Genomic DNA, 22,436 nt, shown 5'->3' on the forward strand with positions numbered 1-22,436 from the left:
CCAGACAAAGGCTGTGGATTCAGTGTTTAAATATATTAGCACTATCTACTCATCCATTATGTTTTGCGTTCTATAAAAAAAATAGTCTTATCAACACTTATATCTTTTTTTGTTGGCTTCCAGATACAAATTAATTATAGCAGAACACAACTGATAATACAATCCATAGAACAACATACGGGAAATAATACTCAACCAAATGGAAGAATTCAGTAATAGTAAGAACTTAGGGCAATGATCGGGTTTTCTTTCCTTTTTTTTTTTTTTTTTAAATTCATGAGTGATTATCTTTGAAGGCCAAATGACCAAACCAACGCAAGTTCAAAAACTGAAGATTTATCTGCATTTATTTTTTCCTGTTATTAAAGTATGTTAGATAAAACAAAGTGCAGATGACAGTGAGAAATCAATGAGAAAACTATTTCTTATATTTTGTAACATGTAGTCATGAAGAGAGAAGGCTGTATCAAAAAACAAGGCTGACAAAGACAGTTTTTCCACCCCCCCTCAAAAAACAAAAAAAAAATCCAGTGGCTGTAAGAATTTTAAATAATCATTTTGTCTCTCTATGCCTCTCCAGTTTTCTTTTTAAATACATTCATGAACAAAAATACTGTTTGTTATTTTGAAGCATAATTTCCTAAAAAAACATTTCAAAACTTTCCTTTTTTCCCCTAATTTTTGGAAGTGAATACAATTGCAAATTGTTTAAAATTTTGAAAATACTTCCCCTTAAAACCTCTGCCCAGGGAAGCAGTTGAGTCACCATCCCTAGGGGTGTTCAAGAAACGTTTAGATGTTATACAAAGGGACATAGTTTAATGGAGAAATAATGGTGATAGACAAATGGCTGGATTGGATGATAGAGTTCTTTTCCAACCTCGGTGATTCTATGATTCTAAGTAGTCAAAAGCAGATGTACTGCGCAAAAAGCTTTTGAGTTTGTGGTATCTGTACTTCAACAATAGACCAGAGTACTTTCGAGTTGCCAGATACCCTGACTTAACATTTCATGAAAGTCTCTGAAATCTGATACAGTAGCAATGAATATCAAAGTTTCAACAGTTTATCTTCTTAGAGTTTCCTAGTACAACAAAAACCAGCAACAATTTTATATCATGAAAGGATTTAAGTAACTCCCACAGGATGTTTACCTGAAGAGATTTTAGAGATCACTCTCTGTGAATTTCTGCTCACGCATCTTCCATTAACAAAGAAAAGCCTTTTTTTTTTTTTTTAGTTTCCAAGCAGAATTACTTTTATAGAAAGACAAACGTACAATGTTGAACTCCATTTCCGTAGCACTGAGATTTCTTTAGAATCCAACATTTCCAACTTGGAAATGTAAAATTATAGGTAAGCTCTGGTGCTGATAATAACAAAGCTATGTGAAAGTTAGGATTTCCTTCAAAGATGTGGAATAATATCCTAATTCCAATGAAGCCATAGAAACACATCTGACAAATACACAATTCTGGGAGAAGAAGAGTGTAACAATATAATGAAGTTGATTCAGCCAATAAAGACCAAGTTGTCCTAATTGCACTTCCGCATGGAAATCAAGAACTGCTAGAAAAGGGAGTAAGAGAGACTCAAGTTTTCTTGTTCAGTTTTTGCGAATCCTAGATGGTGTAGAAATTCAAGATAACACAAACTTCAAAACCATCCTGAGCAGTAGGAAGTTAGTTATCCTTAGCAATGATTGTGCCACCACAGCTTAGATTGATCACTTATGTGAACAGTTTTACTCTGTAAATTTGGAAAAAAAAAAAAAAAAAAAAAAAAAAAAAAAACCACAAAACCAAAAAACCCATAACTGCAGTGCTGGGAATTAATTTAGCATCAGGGAAAAAAAATAAAGGAAGAAAGGAGAAAGGAAGTAGATTTACATAGCCACATAAACCATTCAAAAGAAAATTGGTCACAGCCTGGCATCTACTTCATACTAACATACAGAGAGAAAAAGAATTGTTCCCAGTTGAAGAAAGCAGGAAATAATCCATGACTTGAGACTGCAGGAGGGTGAGGTTATGTCCCTTCACAAAAGATACAGGTCAAAATACTTATGCAATAATACTGATCACCTAAGGAGCAGATGATGGCTGCTTCAAGATAGAGACCAACTGGATGGATTTTTAAACATTTTAAAGAGAAGCATAATTCTGTAAACTGTTGCATACAGCATCATGACAATGCATGATTTAAGTTATTCTCCTGGCTCTTCCTACCCATAAATTGATTTCACTCAGTTTGTCAGGTTGCAGATTCGACTGACCCAGCCTCCCTGGAGTCTCCCTGCCAGCCCTAGCTCTGTTTCCATACTCTATGCTCAGGATGGTGTCCATGGATGAGGGCGGGGTGGCCTGTACCAGGGTTACCTTGGCTCCCAGCTCACTGGCCTTCAGGGAGCAGCTAGCCCTCGCTGTGCTATGACATTATATTCATATCACAGCTTTTTCTCCAAAGCTTGTTTCCAAACAAGCTCAGGTTTCCCGCTGGTGGCAATCCCATCTGAAGTCAATGCAAGCTGAGAAAAGCATGAAACAAGTCCTTTCCTTTCCAGTGAGAGGGGGGAAAAAAGCAGCTTACCTAGAGGAGGCCCCCCTCCCCCCCCCCCCCCCCCCCCCCCCCCCCCCCGGGGGGGGGGGAAGAGAGGTGTTCCTTCTCATTTAATTACTAACTGGAATATCACATTTCCCAAAACCACCAAGTACAAAGTCTGAATAGGTATTTTTAGAAGTTTTTGAGAAGGTAAAACACGCTAGACTTCCAGTCTGAGTAGTACAAATGGGATCAATATATTTCTGCAAAATAAAGAAGAGTAGTATTCCTTCCATCATTCTGGAGGAAAAGTGGCAAAAATGCAGCTCATACTCAGAGCTGAATTCCAATTTACTCCATCTCCTACAGCCCAAAGAAGGCTGCCTCTTCCATATTGTTTTTGAGAACTTCCACAGCTTCATGCAATCCCCTAGTCAATAGGAAGGCACAGCTTGAGGAAGTTTAGTTCAGTTGGAACAAGAGAAAGTCCAGCCATGCTATGCATTACATCATATGAACGATCACAGACAGTATCTGATCCCATACTCGGCAAATTTTACTGTTATCAAGACAACTGTGTAGACTAACATGGATTTATCATCATGTTCTAACATGAACCTCAACAGCTGCTCCATAATGGCTCACCTCAGAGGTTCCTTCCGCATCATTCATTCTGAAGGCTTCAGGTTTTCATTATCTTATGGAGTGTACTGTCCTTAAGCAGTGATCTCCAACCTAATAATAGATTTCTGTTATGGAGTCATCATATCTTCAAAAAAAAAAAAAAAAATAAAATGAAAACAGGTCCACAGGAAGATCATGTCACCATGCACTTGTAGAAGATCAAAAATAAGTCTAACTGAATGGGCTTCACTGAAAGGCCTACAAGTATTTCATGCTTTCAGCTATCTTCATCTCAAAATAGAATCACCTAGGCTCCTCAATTGGTATTTTCCCCTCAAGTTATGATATCATAATTAAGTTTGCTTTGGCTCAAGAACCTTGACTACATCTCTTTAATCTTAATGACATTTATCAGAGTTCCTTAATGGTAGAATTAAATCTTTCCTCTACCTCAAGGCAACTCAGAGTTACCTTCATTAAATGACATTTAAATAAGGTTCCCTTCCCTCCTTCCCTCCACACCCTCCCCATATTGTAGTATTCTCTATAAAAGATATCTAGAAATAGTTTATGTTTTCAATTGGAGTGTTTTCAAGGGCCCTACAAGCTACTATGACACTTCCACAGAAATAGCTCAACCCATAGTAGCTCTGCTCAAGGTCCCGATTTATTAATGGGATCATCCCAAGACATTAATGGGATTAAGTAATTCTAATTACAATAGCTGTATTATGCAAATAAAGGTTTTCCAAATGAATTGGATTTAAAGCTATTATGTTCTGACTATTAAGGCAATGACAAATTTTTTTTTGAAGTCTGGTGTACAAGTGAAGCTGACATGGTTTTCTCATGTGCTTTTTCTGGCTTACTGAAGGTATAGGAAAATCTTTTTTGTTGTTTTTTTAAAGAACAATTCACAGGGAGTACTAGAACTCACTTTGAACTATAGAAGATCCATGTCTAACCTTACAAATTCTATGATTCTATGAAAATCTAGCTAGATACTAAACTTTCCCAATGGAAGATCTGTCAAAATTGATATTGACAGAATACTTCCAGCTGCAAATATTTGGCACTCCCTGAAATTTCTTTTACATAACCCTGCATCTTCTCCCCCACTTTTTCTTCTCCATAACCATGAGAAAAACTGCTCTACTTCCACATATAAAGAAAGATCAACAATACTCTTTTGCAAAAATGTGTAGGATTTATTATTATACAACACACAGAACTTAACAGAAGAATCAAAGTACTCTATTCAAGATTTGAACCTTCAGAAACATCTATTTTGTTCTGAGTACACATAAACACTTACAAAATTATCAGCATAAACGATGAAACAACAGAAAGAGCTGTAGGTAGACTTCATCTTGCAGGTGTTAATGGATGTCAACAAGATTGTTACTTCACCCCCAGTATCAGGTGATTATTTGCAGTACTTCAGATGAAGACTATTTTTAGTTAGTTTTTGCCATATCCAGTGGATAGAACAAGAATTGAAACTCCTCTGCTAAGATCCTTACCTTTCAGCACTGATCTTCATATACAGAGTATAGGTGCAGTCAGGAAAACAGCTGTGAGAGTACTGACCAGGACTGACTTGGAAATGGCTGATCCTAAAATGTGGAAACATTTGTGTTTGCTAGAAACATCAGATGATCCTATAGTTCCTGAGCTGGTAGTCTACTTTATGCTTACAGTATCAGGCTTTATGTTTTGAGCAACCATTCTCAACCTGTATGTCAGCACAGCACTCCACATTAACAGAACCATCCTACTCTCCTTTGCACCTTCCTCGCAGTGTTCAAACTTGACTCACATCCCAGAACCACAATGTTTCTACGATAGTCAACACTATACAAGGCTCCCAAGTCTCTTTTGTTCAGCTATGCTCACCCTTACTTGTCTGAATAAATAAAACAAGGGAGGAACAAAGACCCAGACAAACAAATGTGCTTTTGCATTCCTTCCCAGCATTCAGTATATATCACCACCCCCACACAACCTAGCTAGAAACTCAGACATACTAGGCAACTCATACCTCTGGAGTATTCACATTCTGCAGATTCTGGAAACTGAAGAGGTCCCTCAAGGGGAACAAGCTCCTTTTTCTAGGCAGCCTACCTCTGTAAGTTAACAAGGACACTTGTCAGATGCTTATGTTCCTATTTGTCAGTCTTCATTATAGCGACTACCTGCACCTGGGCCCTGCAAAGCTCTGCTTAGGGCACAGATATTCCTTGTAACAGTATCCCAGCACTTCACAGCTGGTGCTCATCCGGCCACTTTTGTACAGAGGAATGTTAGCAGCATGACAGATGTGTATAGGAGATCTACTTGGATGTCTCTGGAGGACTGGGCAGCCAGACCAGAAAAAAAAAATTGCATCTCTATTTTATTCATGGTCCAGTCTTAGAAATCTTTATAACCTGGTCTTTGCCAAGATTTCACCAGATGAAGAATTGTTTCCTTTTCACAGCTGTGCAAGGAAGGCATTATCTGATGTACAAGTAGCCCGTGACCTGGCAGGAGACAGCAGACCCACAAACACAGCACTGTTCAACCAGGAGGACCTTTAAAACCATTTTGGGCTGCTGTGAGAGGGAAGAGCACCTACAGTTGTCTCCATAGCACAGCTCCACTGGGAGTATCCAGTCCCAAGATCCCAACAAATGGCAGGGAAGAGAGTCAATAAAAAAACTTTACAAAGGTTATAGTAATCTTCAAAGAACAACTGTGGAACAATGTTAAGGGCTTCTCTGAGCTCATCAGAATGACTAAGAAGGTTTCTTTTTTAAAAGAGCCTCCTGGAACTTATGAGGCAGGTGTTCATGTTTACCATTGCTTTTACAAAATAAACCATTATATTTTATGACTCATTGAAGCAGTTGGAGAGAGTCATTAATGCCATTTTGACTATGGTTTTAGTACCAAAGCCCTCTTGCTTTCCCTGGGACAGTCAGGGGATGGACTTACAATTAAGTTTTGGGAGATTGGGGTAGAAAAATAAAATCGCACTTTGAACCATACAGGTTTCCATAGTTAAAGAAGCTCCATATGTGGTAAAATAAAATTTTATAACAGTAAGAAAGGGATTTTTTTTCTTCCCATAAATAGATTCACAGTACTATACTTTCATCCAATGTATGAGTGGGTAAGTCCAGTGCTTGCTCTGAGGGCAAATTTAAACTCAGATTAATACTGGGAGTTCTTACCACAGCAGCCACCTGTACATTCACTAGAATCAGACAAAATGAAAAAAGCTTCTCCAATACTTTTTAGAGTCTGAGCATAAGCTGTACATGCAACATTACTTCTGCTGCATCTATTACTTGGACCATAGGGGCTCCATCTGCTTCAGTAATTAAAATCTAATTACAATTTTAAAAATGAACTAGCTGAGAATTGCAGCACAACTGAATTCCTCATAGTAACTTCAGTTATGCATGTTCGTATTTTCTTACTTTCTTACCACTTTCTACCCCACCTAAACCATTTAGGGGCAATTCCTCAGTGTCTTAAAAACTAAGATTACTTGACATCCTCATATCCCTCGCAGTTAACAAGGTTCAACCTCATTTGGTGTGACCTATGACCTATTGAAAAAACAACACTGAAGGGGAAAAAAGTATGATCATGTAAAATTTGTGCAAGTAGCATCAGGACCAGGCTGCATGTGCTTCTCCCATCCACACATTACAACAGGAATATTATTCCCGTTTTAGATCAGGAGTGAAATACAGTCTCATTTATCCGAGTTTTTATTTTAGCTAAAGATTGCTACAGATAAGTAGGTCATCCTGAATTAGAAGAAGCTCAGAAAACAGAAAGGAATTTAATAATGTCAGATGTATCATTCTTGCCTGTGTCTGCAATTATACAATTTCATTTTCATCCCTTACGTGTTGTTAGTAAGTTATATTAGGAAAATACTGTGTCGCACAGCTGGGCAGAATCATTATTGGGCCAAGCAGTTCTTGTGAGAAAGTGTGCCTAAATTTACATCTTCTATATAGTGGACAAGAGATCAGATTTTCACAGGGTTTTTCAGTTACAATGATCAGGCTGTGAGGAACTAACAAATATTGAAGTCAGAGCTGTCTTGTGGCCTTCCTATAACAAAACAAGAAAACATGATCATACACTATTCACTGATTCATCCCCAATAAATCCATCAAGTGACCTGTAGGCATTGGACAGTTCAGTCATCTGAGACTGGATGCTATTTGAAAAATAATGCTCCTTTAGAGAACCCATGAGTAAGAGAAGGAAGCTGGACAACAACAACAAAAAAAAAAAAACAACAAGAATGTTCATGGTCAGAGACAACAAGAAATTACAACTAAAATTCCATATAATAAAAATAGCTGCTTATTTAAAAAGTGTCTTAAATTTACAGAGTTCACATTGGGGCTTCCATGTTTGCTGCTGCTGCACTGGTTCACATACCAGGTCCCAGGATGAGTTTCAGACTTTAGGCTAAGCACTTGTTTATTGTCTCTTGTTCTAGCTGTTGGACTTCCACATTCACAAGTATGTGACAAGTAACTAATTAATGGTACTCTAAATATTCATAACCTACTGCACTCTTGTAAGAAGTGTCTAAAAATCATTTAAAATACGTATTTTTTTAATGGAAAGGAGAAGAGGGCTTTTGAGTTCAGGCTTTTCATCCTCAGTTTTAAGGATTTAAAAGTTATCTTCCTAGAAAATGAAAGGTGCTTTGCTCTCCTAGTCTAAAGGTTCAAGAGCTAGATGCAAAATCTGCAACAAAATTGCCAGGAAAAAAAAAAACCACAACAACAAAAACACCAAAACTAAGCAAACAAACAACAGTGACAAACAGTTTGGGGAGTATTAACATTTACCTTAATCTTTCACTTTTCTCTCCATTTTTTTTTTTTAAACCATCCTGCTGGTTAGGGACATGACTGCAATTCTGCTTGCTGTATCTGATGCCTTAAACTACATTAACTGCTCTGGAAAACAGATTATCTGCATAGGGAAAGGTCCTCACCCTTCTTATGGAAGGGGTGCTGCTGGAGAGAGCACAATATAAGACAGCAAAAAAAACTTTTAAGTCTTTAAGGCAGGTGGTTCTCCTCTCTTCTCACATGCTGCAGCTTGCTGGAGCATGATGGACAACAAGGATTCTCTACATGGTCTCTCATGTATATCCTGTCTCTTCTACCATAAACCTTCAGCTCTCAGCTGGGAGAGGCAGAGAAGGTACTTATAGGACAACCACTATCTTGGCCAGTGCTGAAAGAACAAGTCTCTCAGCTCTTGGCCCACCTACCATCTTGGAGCAGGCAGATGTGTAGTTCACCAGTACAACAGTTAGAAGATTGCCCACAGCCAAAGAGAGCATGTCAGCTCCAGTAACACTAGAAATTGGAGCTATGGAAGCCAGGCTCACAGAGGTGTTCATCTAAGAGTCAAGCAGCCTCATGAGGCTGCACCCACATGTGGATCTTCTAGGGTCACTTTGGGATCCACTTTGCTCCCTGTACTCCTTCCCTTTGTGCCTATCTATCCACTGGAGATAATTCACCCAGTGTTTATCTGCAAGTCCTTCTGCAAAATTTGGATGCTTTAAAAGCAGTGATGTGACAGTTGCATAGGTATGTCTGAACTGCCTTGCACAGATGGCATTTTGGTAATAGTACAAGTGAGAATATAACTTAATTTGGAAGAAAATCAGAGGGATCAAGTAGAAAACCATTGACGTACAAAGACTTATTACTGCTAGTGATGAAACATTCATGAGAAGGGACTTAAACATCAACATGTCAAGCCTTTCTGCTAATCTAGGGCACACCATTAGGATTTGCAGTAAACAGCTGTTAACTTTTCCATCAACAACTTCCTTCTGCACTCACTGGTGGTACAGCCATGATCAAATATTAACACACCAGACATCAGTGAAAAAACTTTGGTTAGAATTGCGTAGGAATTTCACCTACAGCCTTGCTAGGATGGAGCCAGGATCAAGCAGGGAGCCCATTAGGATAGCCCAGATGGTGGGACTGCCTGTATTAGCAACCTCTCTGCTTACAGTCAGCACCTTTATGTTGCTGATGTGCTGGCCTTACAGAAGGCCCCACTAGGGGAAAGCAACATTTCAGAATCCTTCAACAGCTGAAGGAGCAGACTAGAAAAGACAAAGAGAGAAGGAGTTTAGAAAAGCATTCACCTATCCTGCAGCAAAGTCTCCTTCAGCAATTAAACGAAGCATTAAATAGCTTATTTACCTTATAAACTTTTACAGCAAATTTTGGTTCTGTCCAGAATACATTAACACCATTAGAGTTTAGGTCAGTGGTAATAGGATTAGCAACACCTGACACTTCTCCACTTCTGTTCTACACCTGAGTTTAATCCCATGATTTTCATGCACTGTTGGACCTTTAATATGAAGTCAGGTGTTACATGGAATTCATGCCTGCAGTTAGGTATTTCTTTGATGGGTTTTTTCAGCAGGAAACATTTCAAGCCGTGGTTTGCTGGCTACTGAAAAGTTGTTCCCCACCATACGTCATTCATGATAAGCAGCTGTGAAAGCACCCCAGTATTGGGTAGCATTATTTAGAACTTAAGTTTTATAAAATAACATAATGGCAAAAAAAAAAATCCTTAGAGTTTCAAGAGTTATAAAACATCGAGAGTAAGCAGAGAAATGAAGTTGGGCCTTGGGTGTGGGTTTTTTTTTAAAAGCACTGTGCAAGTTTTGCAGTAACTTTCTGGAAGAAAAATTTGCTTGCAAAAATAGAAAAACATCAAACTGAGCATATTCTATACAACTCATAAATTATTTCCAACAATAAACTTCTCAGTTGTGAGCTGTAATTCTATAATGGGATGATAATAGCAGGGCAGCAAAGTCTTTGGCTCAGCAATTGAGAACAAGCTCAAAAGCAGCAACCACAGAAAAAGAAACAAAGGAAGAACGAAAAAAACAAAAAACTACTTACAGTAGACGACCTCAGACAGACAGGGATCTCCAGCAAGACATGCTTGCCTCCACTGCCAACCCTTAAATGAGGTCCGGGAAGGGGTGGACCCTGGCTCCACCCCTTCTAGTCAGTCAGGTACATTGCATGCACCTGAGCTCCCCTGAGTTGGCCCAGCCTTCCTACCAGGTGCTTAATCACTGCTGCAGGTGCTCACCCACCGCTTCAGGTCGTGACTTGGCATTTCCACTACATAAGCCTAGCAATTAGAGATTTGTAGTGAAAAATGTGCCCTGACTCTTCCTATTAACTAGTCTGTGCTTGCAGTTATTTATGGGTACGAGAATTCAGGTCAATTTGAAAAATATTACAATAAATCTCTATTGAGACTCTCTGCATTGCCCCATGGGCCACTAACAGGAGGTCGATGGGCAGTGACCAAAAGCTTTATTTTTCTGGGTAATTCCAATAAATAAAGAAATCAGCTGTTGTAATACAACTGCATTCAAGAATGATTTTTAGCATACTCATTAAGGGACTGTCATACAAATTAAAATTCATACTCCACTTCATGAATTATTTTATTTTATCACAGCTGTTAAGAGACCCAAATTCATCCCTAAATTATACTGGTTCCACCTCACTTGTAAAGTATGCTTACAGATGATTACTGTGGGGAGTGAAATGAAGAACAAGGTGTATCAGAAGTTAGAGGTTATAAATTGAGTTGGGTATCAGAGTGAATTTTTCGGGTCAGGAAAGAGCTCTCACTTCAGATAATTCAGGTAGCACTGCAGATAATTCAGAGGAATTCGAAATTGCAACCTTCTAAAAATCTGATCCACTAGCAGAGCAATGGGGGAAAAGTGCTGCTTGAAGAGCTGTAGCAAGGCAGACAATGCAGTGATATGTGATTAGAAATAATTCACTGTAAACATTTGTGGTGCCTATTTTGATTACAACAAATTCTATGTTTTTCCCCCTCATCACAATATCCTTTTGGTAGAGATTCAAGCGTATCTGTCTGCCTTAGGCCTGCTTTCATACAAATTATTCCCTGCCGTCATGGCATTGAATCAGGTATCTGCTCAGAATGTTCTGTGCTATTAAGGACATATTTTCACTCATGAGGCTTGACTGCAACATTTCAGATGTCCTGTGCGAGCTGGCAGCCCAGTGTGATAGCAGTGCAAGAAGAAGCTGGCTGCTGTGCAAAACAACATAGAATCATTCATCTTCCTGTCTTTCTGAAGATTGGCAGATCTCTCCATTGGCACTGAAGGATGTTTGTTCAAATGGCTGCCTACGTGAACACTCCAGGTGTATACAAGAAAGTTCTCTGCTCTGTTGCACTAAATAAAAAGACTTCTACATACTAATTTTTGGTCCCAGAGTAGATGAGTGCACAGACAGATGGCTAGTAGAATAAGGAGGCAATTCTCTCCACCTTGGATTAACCACACTTTCACTGAGTTCATGAGTTGGGCCTTTCCTCTAATTTCTGCCTGTTAATGTATTTTTGATCCTACTCCAGAAGTGAGCTTCTAAAGATGGGTAGGTGGGCTACACCTCAACACACAAGCACAGTGCACACTGTGCAAGGCTGGCCATTAAGAAGATATGCCTCTCTTTGTCCTTCTGTTAGGAGAAAATAAAAAGAAAGTAAAGGCAGAATTTGGAGCTGGAACCCAGAATAACATCAATTCTGACTGCTACATCATGACACTGATGGCTGATTCTTCTATAGTATATTCTTAAACATAGAAATCAATGTGTACTGCACATCTGCTTTGCAAATTTAGATGTGCTCTGTGACACAGTCTCAGACAGCAGCCTCAGATCTCCTAAATATGTCAATGAGACAAGGCTGGAATCAACCTCTGATGTCATGCACCAGATGTGCTAGAGGTAAGAAGGCAAGCTTCAAAATTCAGTAAACCTACCAAGCTTGCTCTAAGATTTTAATTCTTTTGATTTCATTGCTTTGCAGTGTAATCTGAGTTACAGTTTGTGTTTATTTTCCAATCAATTAAAATGTGAAAAGCAGCCATCATGGAAAATGTTTCAGAGTTGAGCAGAGAAGCTAAGGCAATTCTTATCTGAGGACATATTTTCTAAATACTTACTATTGGAACAAAGTTATCTGAAATAAGCTTACATTGAGTATTTTTCATGTTTCACTTGTTTTAAGAGCGATCACATTATTTTTTACTTCCTGCAATAATTATACAAGTAGACATCACATTCAGACAAAATAATCTGTGAGCTCTATTTAAGGAAGAAACATTTATACCTGTATTTACCTATGAATCTAATTTGTAGTGTGTTTTAGAAAACTCAGAATTTAGAGCCTCATCATATCCAAATGACAATTTGCATCAACCTTGCAGCTCATCAACTATTCACTACTTCAGTTTACCTGACAGAGCAGTAATGGAGATTTGAACAACTTACTGATTCCTACAATATATGTTCTGCTCATTCATTTCACTACCTGTGGTTATCTCCATTACACATAACAGACTCATGCAGGGCCATAAATTAAGTAACAGACAATCAAGATAACCTTCATATATACCTCACTTTAAAGGTATTTTCTCACAGCTCCTTCTGTGTCAACAGATTCACCAGCTGGGTCAGCCACAGAGATACACTTTATACTATTTGTACCAGGTTTTGCCCACTACCAGTATAAAAATAGGTAGGTAGCTCCAAAAGTAATGCCTCCTATTTATGTCCATAAAAACTACAACAGACACAAAGAGAATAATAACAATATGTGATACAGCAAATTATCAGTTTCAAAACTCTTCTCTAACATAGTCACTAGCATCAGCTATGCATTGTCACCAGCCCTAAACAAGAGCCTGTATGTCATTCTCGCAAAAATCTGGACCAGTGGAAGTGACAGCAACTATTGCTGTCACCACTGCTGAAACTCACCACCCACAACCTCAAACCACATCCACTGATTGGTCTCTATCAATGTCCAGCAAGCATCAGTGAATGTCAGTAGGTGCTTTTTTTTTTTTCTGCATGGAGGAATTCAATGACACACCTTTGCTTCTGTCACACTTCCATGTCAAGTACCATTTTGTCAGACTGCTCCTCCACTGCCGTCTGTCACAAGGCACCAAAATGTAATGGGATATTGGTGGGAAGGTTCAACCTCTACTGTCATGGCACCAATATCCTCTGGAGTTATTCAAAACCTGCCTGAATGCTTTCTTGTGTAACCTGCTGTAGGGAACCTGCTTTAGCAGGAGGCTGGACTAGATGATCTCCAAAGGTCCCTTCCAAACCCAATGATTCTGTGATTCAGCACCAGCCACTTCCCCAGAAAACAGTGAATTTGTGCCAAGAACCCAATAATTTGCCAGGAAAAGAGCAAAGACAAGATTGTGCCACTAGCAGATGAGAACTGCTGCACTTAATGTCCTCTGTGCAGGCCTGACCCAGGTCATCAGCTGCCAGATTCTGAGCTGTGCAAAGTGAAAGAGTGAAAAAACCCTGACTGGGTATGGTGGGGATAGGTTGATGGTTGGACTAAATGGTCTTAAAAATCTTTTCCAACTGTAAAAATTCACAGATCAGAGGCCAGCACTAATGATTTGTAAGGCTCACTGAGAGTCCCGTTCTGAGTGGCTGTGTGGCCTCGCATAGGAGTAAGATACAGAAGTGGATGATATCTTACCAGGGCCTCCAGAAATCTGTTGCAAGGCAAAAATTGGTTTTCATTTGGCATTGCCAATAGAAGGAACAAAATAAATAGCCTGCGCTGAGATCAAACTGCGTTGGATTTATATGTAAGGATTGGGATTTGATAACAAATAATGTGTTTTGGGAATATTGCATTTTTCTCCTCCAAAAACACTGTCTTAAAATAAGGATTTGATTAGAGTGCTTCAACTCTTTTGAGTATGGCAGTCTTGAAACTGAAGTCAGCTGGGAGTACTAATATCTAAGGGTGTTCATGCCAAAAGACCATCACTGAATCTAAGTTACAGCTATAGCTGCGGCTCCTTTCCATTGTCAACATGGATATTTGCAGTCCATATTCTTCGGTGAAACTTCTCCGTATGCACCAAAGTGAATGGGAAGTTGCCTTCTCTGATGACTCACAGTTTTATTACCCCTCTGTTTAAATGTATACTGCAGATCGTATCTGACAAATCTGGCAACCAGTAAACCTAAGCTCGGGTACTGATTTTCCCAAGAGCAAAGGAGAGTTGCAACTTAATGAACCTTTTCCTGACCAGTATTTTATTGAGTGGATTACAAAGGCTTGACTTGCTGTTGGGCAATCAGGGAGGAAATAGGGAAGAAGCATAGTGATTCTTGTGACTTAAAAAGAGGAAATGTAACCTGTAATAGCTTTGGAAACACCAGCTCTGTGTGCAGGTTGCCGCTATCTTTCATCAGGTGCTTGAATGGAAGTTAAATTTAAAACTAATACTTGGGCACTTGTTGGAGGCAGAATGTTAAGTCCTGCAGGGTCTGGAGCTCAATCATAAAGTGAATTTTTGTATGTATAGGGCTATGGAGCTCAGGTGAAAAGGAGAAGGGACCCTTAAGCGAGTAAGTCAGATGCAGCTGTCTTCCCCAGGCTCTTGTCCTGATACTGCTTTGGACTTGAGAGAGCAGCAGCTGTCTTTTTCAGCCTCTTCACACATAGATATTTTTGTCCCCCTCTCCTTCATAGGAGTATCATCACAACACCATACAGCTTCTTGCTTTGATTTTTTAATCAGCTGATTTATATATTATTTCATTATCCTGTTCATAAAGACTTTATATGTTGCCATCCCTCTTGCAGACCTTTGAATCACTTCCATCACAGCTGTGGGATTGACTTACAGCCCCAGCACTGCACTCCAAGGGCTGAGGTGGAAGAGGCTGCAGCTATGCAAGATGACAGCAGTGCTCTGCAGTACAGCTTCAGCAGTTGAACTGCCCAGCTCTCCTGTATAAAGCAGAGTGACACATTCCCATTAAAATAAATAAATAAATAAATAAATAAATAAATGGGTTTGAGAAAATCATGCCAATAATTCTGTGATTTTGGTAAGCAGCATTTCTGTATCTGCCACTTTCACACTGTATGTTGATGTTTAAGACTTCTGCCTCTGGTAACGGGGAAGGAAAGGACCGTAAATCAGTAAAAAGCAAGGAAAACGAGGTCTGAAAGATTTTGTGTTTGCTATGTTAATAAAGCCAGATGGGTAAACCAAAGGGCATGTATTAGAAATCTAGTGCTATGATTCAAGTAAGTGGAGGAAGGTCTGCCTCTGTTCCCAGGAAGCACTTCATTGAACAGTAATAACATTGAACAGCTCATACTTCACTACTTCTGAACTGTGTATAAAGTCTTATTTACGGGATGAAGCCTTCTACTTAGGCTGATGTCCATAGTAGCTTTAGCATCTGGTACCGATTACGTATGTAAAACATGAGAATTAGTGAGAATTAACTTCAGACAATTAAAATAGCTTCCAACATGCAGAACCATTAAGTAATTAGAATCGTAGAATATGCTGAATTGGAAAGGAGCTACAAGGATCACCAGCTCCAACTCCTGGCTCCATACAACACCACCCAAAATCCAAACCCTATGTCTGAGAGTTCTGCCCAAACACTTCTTGAATTCCAACACTTGGGGCTGTGCCCACTGCCCTCTTGTGCAGGACCTTTCCCTAATGCCCAGTGTGATCCTCCCCTGACACAGCTCCAAGCCAGTCTCTCACAAGGTTGAGAAAATATGTCACGTGGCTAGAAAAGAGCAGTGATAAATTTGTCTGAAACTTCTGTAGTTTGTTCCTTAAATTACCTTGTTAAGCCACTAATTAATTTCTTGCAGAGCAATTAGGTGCCTATACATGATGAATTCTGTAAGTACTTTGACATAGATTGCTAACCCTGGACCGCAGTATATAATTGCGAGAAAACTAAAAATATCTCCAAAATAGATAGGGATCATAATGACTGTCATACTTCTATCATTCAATATTTGCAGTATAAGAGAAAAAGTGGAAATACAAAGCCTCTGAGCTAAGTTTCTTAGCAGATTAGCTTATAAATATCATTTCTAAGGAGAACAGTAATAATTATGGGTGAACTGAAGGGAATGATTAACATTTATGAACACAGATTCAGTGCAGTATTCCTACTGAAGATAAGTTGTACAAAAAGGATTTGTACTAGGTTGTTTAGGCTCTTCCAGATGAGTTTTTTGAGAAGCCAAGCAAATGTGATGCTGTCTTGATCTCCCATTGGCTGTCTAGAGTTATGTATACCTGTGGGTGTTGTTGTAGAGGATCAGATATAATGCAGAGTTCTTCAGGTGATTACAGAATCTGACCTGTAATTGAAATAAACTGAGGAATGTGTATCAGCCACTGCAGGGCTCATTATGAGATTTGTGCCTTTTTGTGGCTTTGATGAGTGACTCCTGTCTGTGTCCAAAGGGCAAAGTTCAAACGTGGGTAACTGTAATGAAATTTGGTTTCCAGATGTCAGCTGTCTTCTGGCACAGGTAGAGTCACAGCCTTAGGCTCGGGCACTGCAGTCTGAGCACTTGTCAACATAGCTCTTTGGCACTCCTAGCTGTGCCTCTGCGTGAAATTCTGTAGTTGTTAAGTAAATATCTCAAAGAAATTCTGAATCATAAAGTCCAGAGCCCTCAAGTGATGGGGTTATAGGAAATCAGCAGCCACAAATGGCAAGTTTTTAGTGCCTGCAAGTAAACAGACAGGACAGGCTCTGATGGGAGAAGAACATTCATGGAAAAACAAACAAACACAAACAAAACAAAACAAAACAAAACACCTCTTTGGTGCATATTGTAACATCATCTGTAATTCCAACATTAGCAATTTATCAGAATCTATTAGCAAGCGTGTTAGCGTTCAGTTTGCCAACTCAATCTTCTCACAAGGGCAGCTGGGAATCACTGTCTACCTACCTGAAAATTCAGCCCCCCTCCTGCTTGTAAACTCCCTTCAAGTACTGATACATGACAGATATTGTGCTTGCATGTATAAAAGACTGCTTGTGATCAAAGAATAACAGTGTTTCCTATGTATACCCACTCACAAGGATTGAATACAGATTATATTGACACTAAGCAGTAATTCATTATTAAATTTTTAATACAAAAATCAGTGAAATGCTCTAAACACTAAACTCAAGTCTGAAAATAAGTGATTGCAGTATTCAGTCACACAACTTTAATGGGAATGGGAGAATAGGTAGTTGGCCAAGTTATTTAGTGGATTTTATAGGAATGCTTATTTGGTGCTTGGTTCCTGGAGTTGAACAGTGAGATGATTACTCCCCTTCAATCCCAAGTTACCTTTCTTTCTCCTGCTCTAAGACAAGGGCACATTTCTAAGGTCATTATTTGTTAATTACCTACTCTGCTCTGCTAATATCCACCAGGTAAATACAGCTTCCCTTTCAAAGTGTTGCTGAACAATAAGTGCTACCAAAAGAATATTAAAAGATCCTGAACTGGGGCCAAGGGAGCCCACATTGGGTAATGGCTCTTTCCTTCACTCTGCCTGATGGAAGGATGAGGTTTGAGAGGCCCTGGGGGACTGGCACTGCCTCTCCTGTGGGAGTGCATCTCAAGTGAGGTGCTGAGGCAGTTGGCTTAGCAGCCAGCTGGTGTTCAGACATATTACTTCTTCAATTTGTCATAGATAGTTTTGTTAAACTACTTTCAGCATAACCATCCTGTTGTACACAGTTGTCTGTGATACATATCAACTAGCTGAAATACCACCAGATCCAATAATTACTTTTTGAGGCAATTCTTACTGGAAGGGTAGTACACAGGACTGAATTTTTAAGTGTGCTTTATTACAATATTAGTACTTGTCTTTTTACTTTGCCACTTCAAGCAGTCTTAGGAAGAGAAGGTCAAGGGGTGTGGAATGTTGTTACTTCAATAACAGAATGGTTTGAATTGGAAGGGACAAGAAAGATCCTCTAGGTCCAACCTCCCTGCCATGGGCAGAGCTGCCACCCACTGGATCAGGCTGCCCAGGGACACATCCAACCTGGCCTTGAAAGTCTCCAGGGATGAGGCATCCACAGTTTCTCTGGACAACTTGTTCCAATGCCTCACAAACCTTTGAGGAAGAATTTATTCCTAACATCTAACCTAAACCTCTCAGTTTAGAGGTTTAACCTAAACCTCTTTCAGTTTAAATCCATTGCCCCTTGTCCTATCACTGTCTCCCTAACTGAAAATTCAGCCCCTCTCCTGCTTGTAAACTCCCTTCAAGTACTGATAGCCTGCAATGGTGTCTGCCCAGAACCTTCTCCAAGGAGAAGCCCAATTCCCTCAACCTTTCTTCACAGAATAGGTGCTCCAGCCCTCTGATCATCTTCATGGCCTCCTCTGGACCCACTGTGCAGCAACAGAGCAACGGCTCTGAATCATGTCATTTAATCTTATGGCTGAAGAGATGTTACTATTGGAAACTAGAAAAAAAAAAAAGATTCCTCAGGCATCTGTCTACGTCAGCTATTCAGGCAAAATATAGCTAGAAAAATATCCTCTCACCATTAAAGCTGTTTACTACATTAAATAAAATGTTATATTTTATCCAATCTCTGCGGTAACAGACACGCTACAATCTTAATTTTTCACTTTTCTTTCCTTCACAACTGGGTAAAACTAACAAATATATGTAACAACTGCAGACAAAGCTGACAGGCATAAGCTGCAGTATGTATGCTAATGCACTTTTCAAATAGCTTTGAAAAGCATGATTATGCTTTCCTGTTTTGGTTTATATTGAACCATAAAGAGCCCTAAAATCAGCAGTATCATGAAGAGATCTCATTTAAGGGTGTTTGTAATCAGCCTGTAAGAAATATAACTCAGTTGTGTGTAATGACATTGTATTATTCACAAAAAGTTTCTAATTTAAGACATACATTCCAAGAAGCTTTCAGTGGCAGCACTGCTTTGTGCAAAGAAATAGAAATTGTACCATTTTTCCCCACTTAGTAGTAATTTATAAGGCACAAGAGATACTATAAATAACAAAGAGAGTTACAACCTTGACAAACTTGCAGAATTTTTAATTAGAAAACTAGGTGTTTGGTTTCTTGGTGGTCTTGTTTCATGTTTAGATACTGATGGTCTCTGAATATGCAAATTAAGAAGCCAAACATAAGAAGTGTATGTATGCGAGGGAAAGCAAGTCAAGAAGAAATGCAGATACATGGGAGTGGCATTTTGGGAAAAGCATTTATCTGTAGCTATCTCCTAATCACACTTCTCAAAATAGTGCTACAATTACTAGAATTGATAAGAAAAGGAGGCCAACTGGTCTGCAATAACAACAATGCAAATCAATATTTTCCAAGTGCTATCAAGGTCTATACCAAATAGTGCCCTGCTCACAGAAAAGCAAAACTTCTTCTGACAGGTTCTTGATAATAACTGGCAAAATATTCATAGCTAGGCCAGTAGTCATATACAGAAAGAAGAGTTGAACTCACTCACCTGGTGAAGATGCTCTCTACCAACACAACACTCCTTCACAAAAAAAGCACCTAAGTCCAGGAGGTAGTCTACTTTCTGTGTCTGGCCCTTGTATGAGCCCAGGGTGCTTCCACCCTGGGTCAGAGGGGGTGCACAGGTGCAAGCAGTTTGCCTGTGCTCTCTAGGCCAGCTGCACCCCTCACCAGATGCTCCGCCATCCGTTCAAGCCTAAAAGTGTCCCTACATGTGAGTAACTCAAAAGTCAGTAAACTCATTTGTCGCTTTCTGCCTTTCCTGTGGAGTCATAGTTATTGTTCTAAGATAAGCTCTAGCAGCAGACATGGGGTGGGATAGCAAAACTGCAATCAGCAGATCAAGCAAATGAACATTCTTTAGGGTTTGAGGAGATTGGGGCTAGATTGCTGTGTCTGCTTTTGGACACCTGGCTCAGGCCCTTGCCTTTAAGTGGGCAGCAGAAACTGTGCTATGAGAAACCAAATGAGATTTCAAGACCAAAAGTAATCTTTCATAAAGGCAACCATTAATTACCCACAGCAAATACGGAGACATCCCTTTGGGGAAAAATATGCACGTGTAGGCAGTAGGCAGACAGATACCATGGCATGTTCTGTTTGTGTACAAAGGCTGGCACGTATTTCAAAATAAAAGGTGAACAGTTATTTTGATGTTCTACTTCCATTTCACCTAGTTTTCCTTTTCAGCCTAGAAAAAGGAAAACTTGGCAGGAGCTGGAGCCCAGGGGAGGGAGTAACATTCTTATTCTGCTCATGTTTGAGCCACTCAGGTTTTCCATTTGTTCACATCTGTATTTTTATAGAAAATTGATAGGCGCTATAATTGCAGTCCACTGAAAGCAAGTAGGTCAGAACTACGTTTTCCATTCCAGAGGGGCTGCTGGGGCTAGGGAGACAGAAATGCATCTGAACAGTTTTTCTTTCTGTGTGCATGTTTGTCACAGCCATTCATTAGACTCCTCCCAACTGCTCACCAAAATACTTTCAGGGGCATTAAGCAAAACCAACACAAGCATCTGCATTTAAAATGTTCTTCCCTACTAATCCATTGCTATTTTTCTCAGCTCTGTGTAAGATGGTACATTGACTCAGTGATGGTAACTGGGGAAAATTTTATCAGCAATTTCCTAACATATGGCCAAGGAGCTGGTGGGGGAGAGACTCTGGTGGACCTCCTACTCCTAAACAAGGAAGAACTACTAAGATTTGTGCAGGTTAACCAGGGGAAATGTGGACGCACTGCAGAAGGGGACTTGGTGACAAAGCACACATTGGTCTGAAGTGCTAAATCTCCTCTTCACCTCCGTCTTTATCGGTAGTTCAATACCATTACAGGAAACCCAGGTCCCTGAAGCCAGAAGGGAAGTCTAGAGCAAGAGAAATGTCCTCCTTGTCACTTGAGAAGAATCAGATTAGAGAACATTTAATTAAATTGTATACATGTGAGTCTATGGGATGTGATGTTGTGTACCTGTGAGTGTTGAACAAACCTGTTGATGTCACTGAAAAGCCAATCTCAATGTCTCTGAAAAATCATGTCAGATGGGGAAGGATTCTGAAGACTGAAAGAAAGCAAACTTCCCATCTGTTTTTAAAAAGCCAGAACAGGGGAACCCTTAACTTTCCCTTCTTTTCTTTCAGATGTGGCTCACTGCATTTTCAGTTGGAGTGTATCTTCTGTCCACTCTCTTATTCTAACGTGTGAAATCTCATATGTGGGTTAGGCAGTAATAGCACACTGCAAATACATACAGAGAAACAGAATTGCACAGAACTGCTCATGATAAAGATGAATCCCTCGGTGTGCAAAATCCCATCTCTTGTGAAGAAAAATGAATGGTTTTGCTACCTATTTTTGAAGAGCCACAGTTACACAGCAACTCTTCAGGCTTGTAGTCACACGAAGTTACTGTATTTTATCAAATATTTGCCTATCTCCATATAAAATTCAGGTGAATCTTTCTCATCCAAGCAGCTTTTTTTCCTAACTGACTTAAAACTAGCTTGAGACTCTCAAAATGTTGGTACTTTTTATTTTTAGCAATTTTTCTAAGTATTTATATCCAAGTTATAAAGACATAGTGATTACTGTGGGGGCAAAAGGAATTTCACATGCAGATGAAGAATTGCTGAAATACTGCTTGGTGTTTTTCACGTATATATATATATTTATAACCAAGTCACTTGTTCTAGCTGGCAACAAATCCTAAAAACTACATTCTCCACTGCTTTACATACATTTAATACCAAGGTATTTTTCTTTGAGCTAATACCCTAGGCTACCTTACTGACATAAAATGAGTATTTCTGAAGCATATTTCTCTAAGCTAAATATTACATAGTAAACGTCACAGAATCACAGAATTGTAGGGGTTGGAAGGGACCTCCAGAGATCATCGAGTCCAACCCCAAAATGTCTAAAAAACAAGACATTGTCAGGGTGCTTACCTGACTATAAAAAGAGTAACTAACAGGAGCATGAATAGTTCATCCGGAAATAATATGTTTCAGAGATGATAACTAAGATGTAAGACAGATCCTGTCTATATGGTTTACTTGTTTTCTGTGTAGGCATTAATCTTTAACACATACTGGCATCTAGGAAACCTATTCAGCTTCCCTGGTTTATCACTTTCAATAAGCAAGCTAACAGAGCAGGTCTCATTAAAAGGAATTCCTTGGTGCTGTCTGCAGCAGTTGGAAGCAACCCCCTGCCTTCCTCTTCCAACAAAGGCTGCTGTACTTGCCTGCAGCTGTTCTTTCTAAAGCAGAGCTTGAAGTTGC

At 39.5% G+C, this 22,436-nt stretch overlaps 1 long non-coding RNA gene across 1 annotated transcript; it reads right to left on the reverse strand.

Annotated features, from left to right (window-relative positions):
* Window positions 1-4,691: 4,691 nt before the first annotated feature.
* Window positions 4,692-10,163, reverse strand: LOC122182388. Its single transcript, XR_006179783.1, has 3 exons — window positions 10,140-10,163; window positions 5,207-5,291; window positions 4,692-4,781 (listed from the first exon to the last, which is right to left on the reverse strand). It is a non-coding gene; the product is annotated as an uncharacterized LOC122182388 (long non-coding RNA).
* Between the last annotated feature and the right edge of the window lie 12,273 nt (window positions 10,164-22,436).

The sequence above is a fragment of the Lagopus leucura genome, unplaced genomic scaffold (genome assembly GCF_019238085.1).
Source record: "Lagopus leucura isolate 7727_CA_CO unplaced genomic scaffold, USGS_WTPT01 Super-Scaffold_73, whole genome shotgun sequence".
Lineage (NCBI taxonomy): Eukaryota > Metazoa > Chordata > Aves > Galliformes > Phasianidae > Lagopus > Lagopus leucura.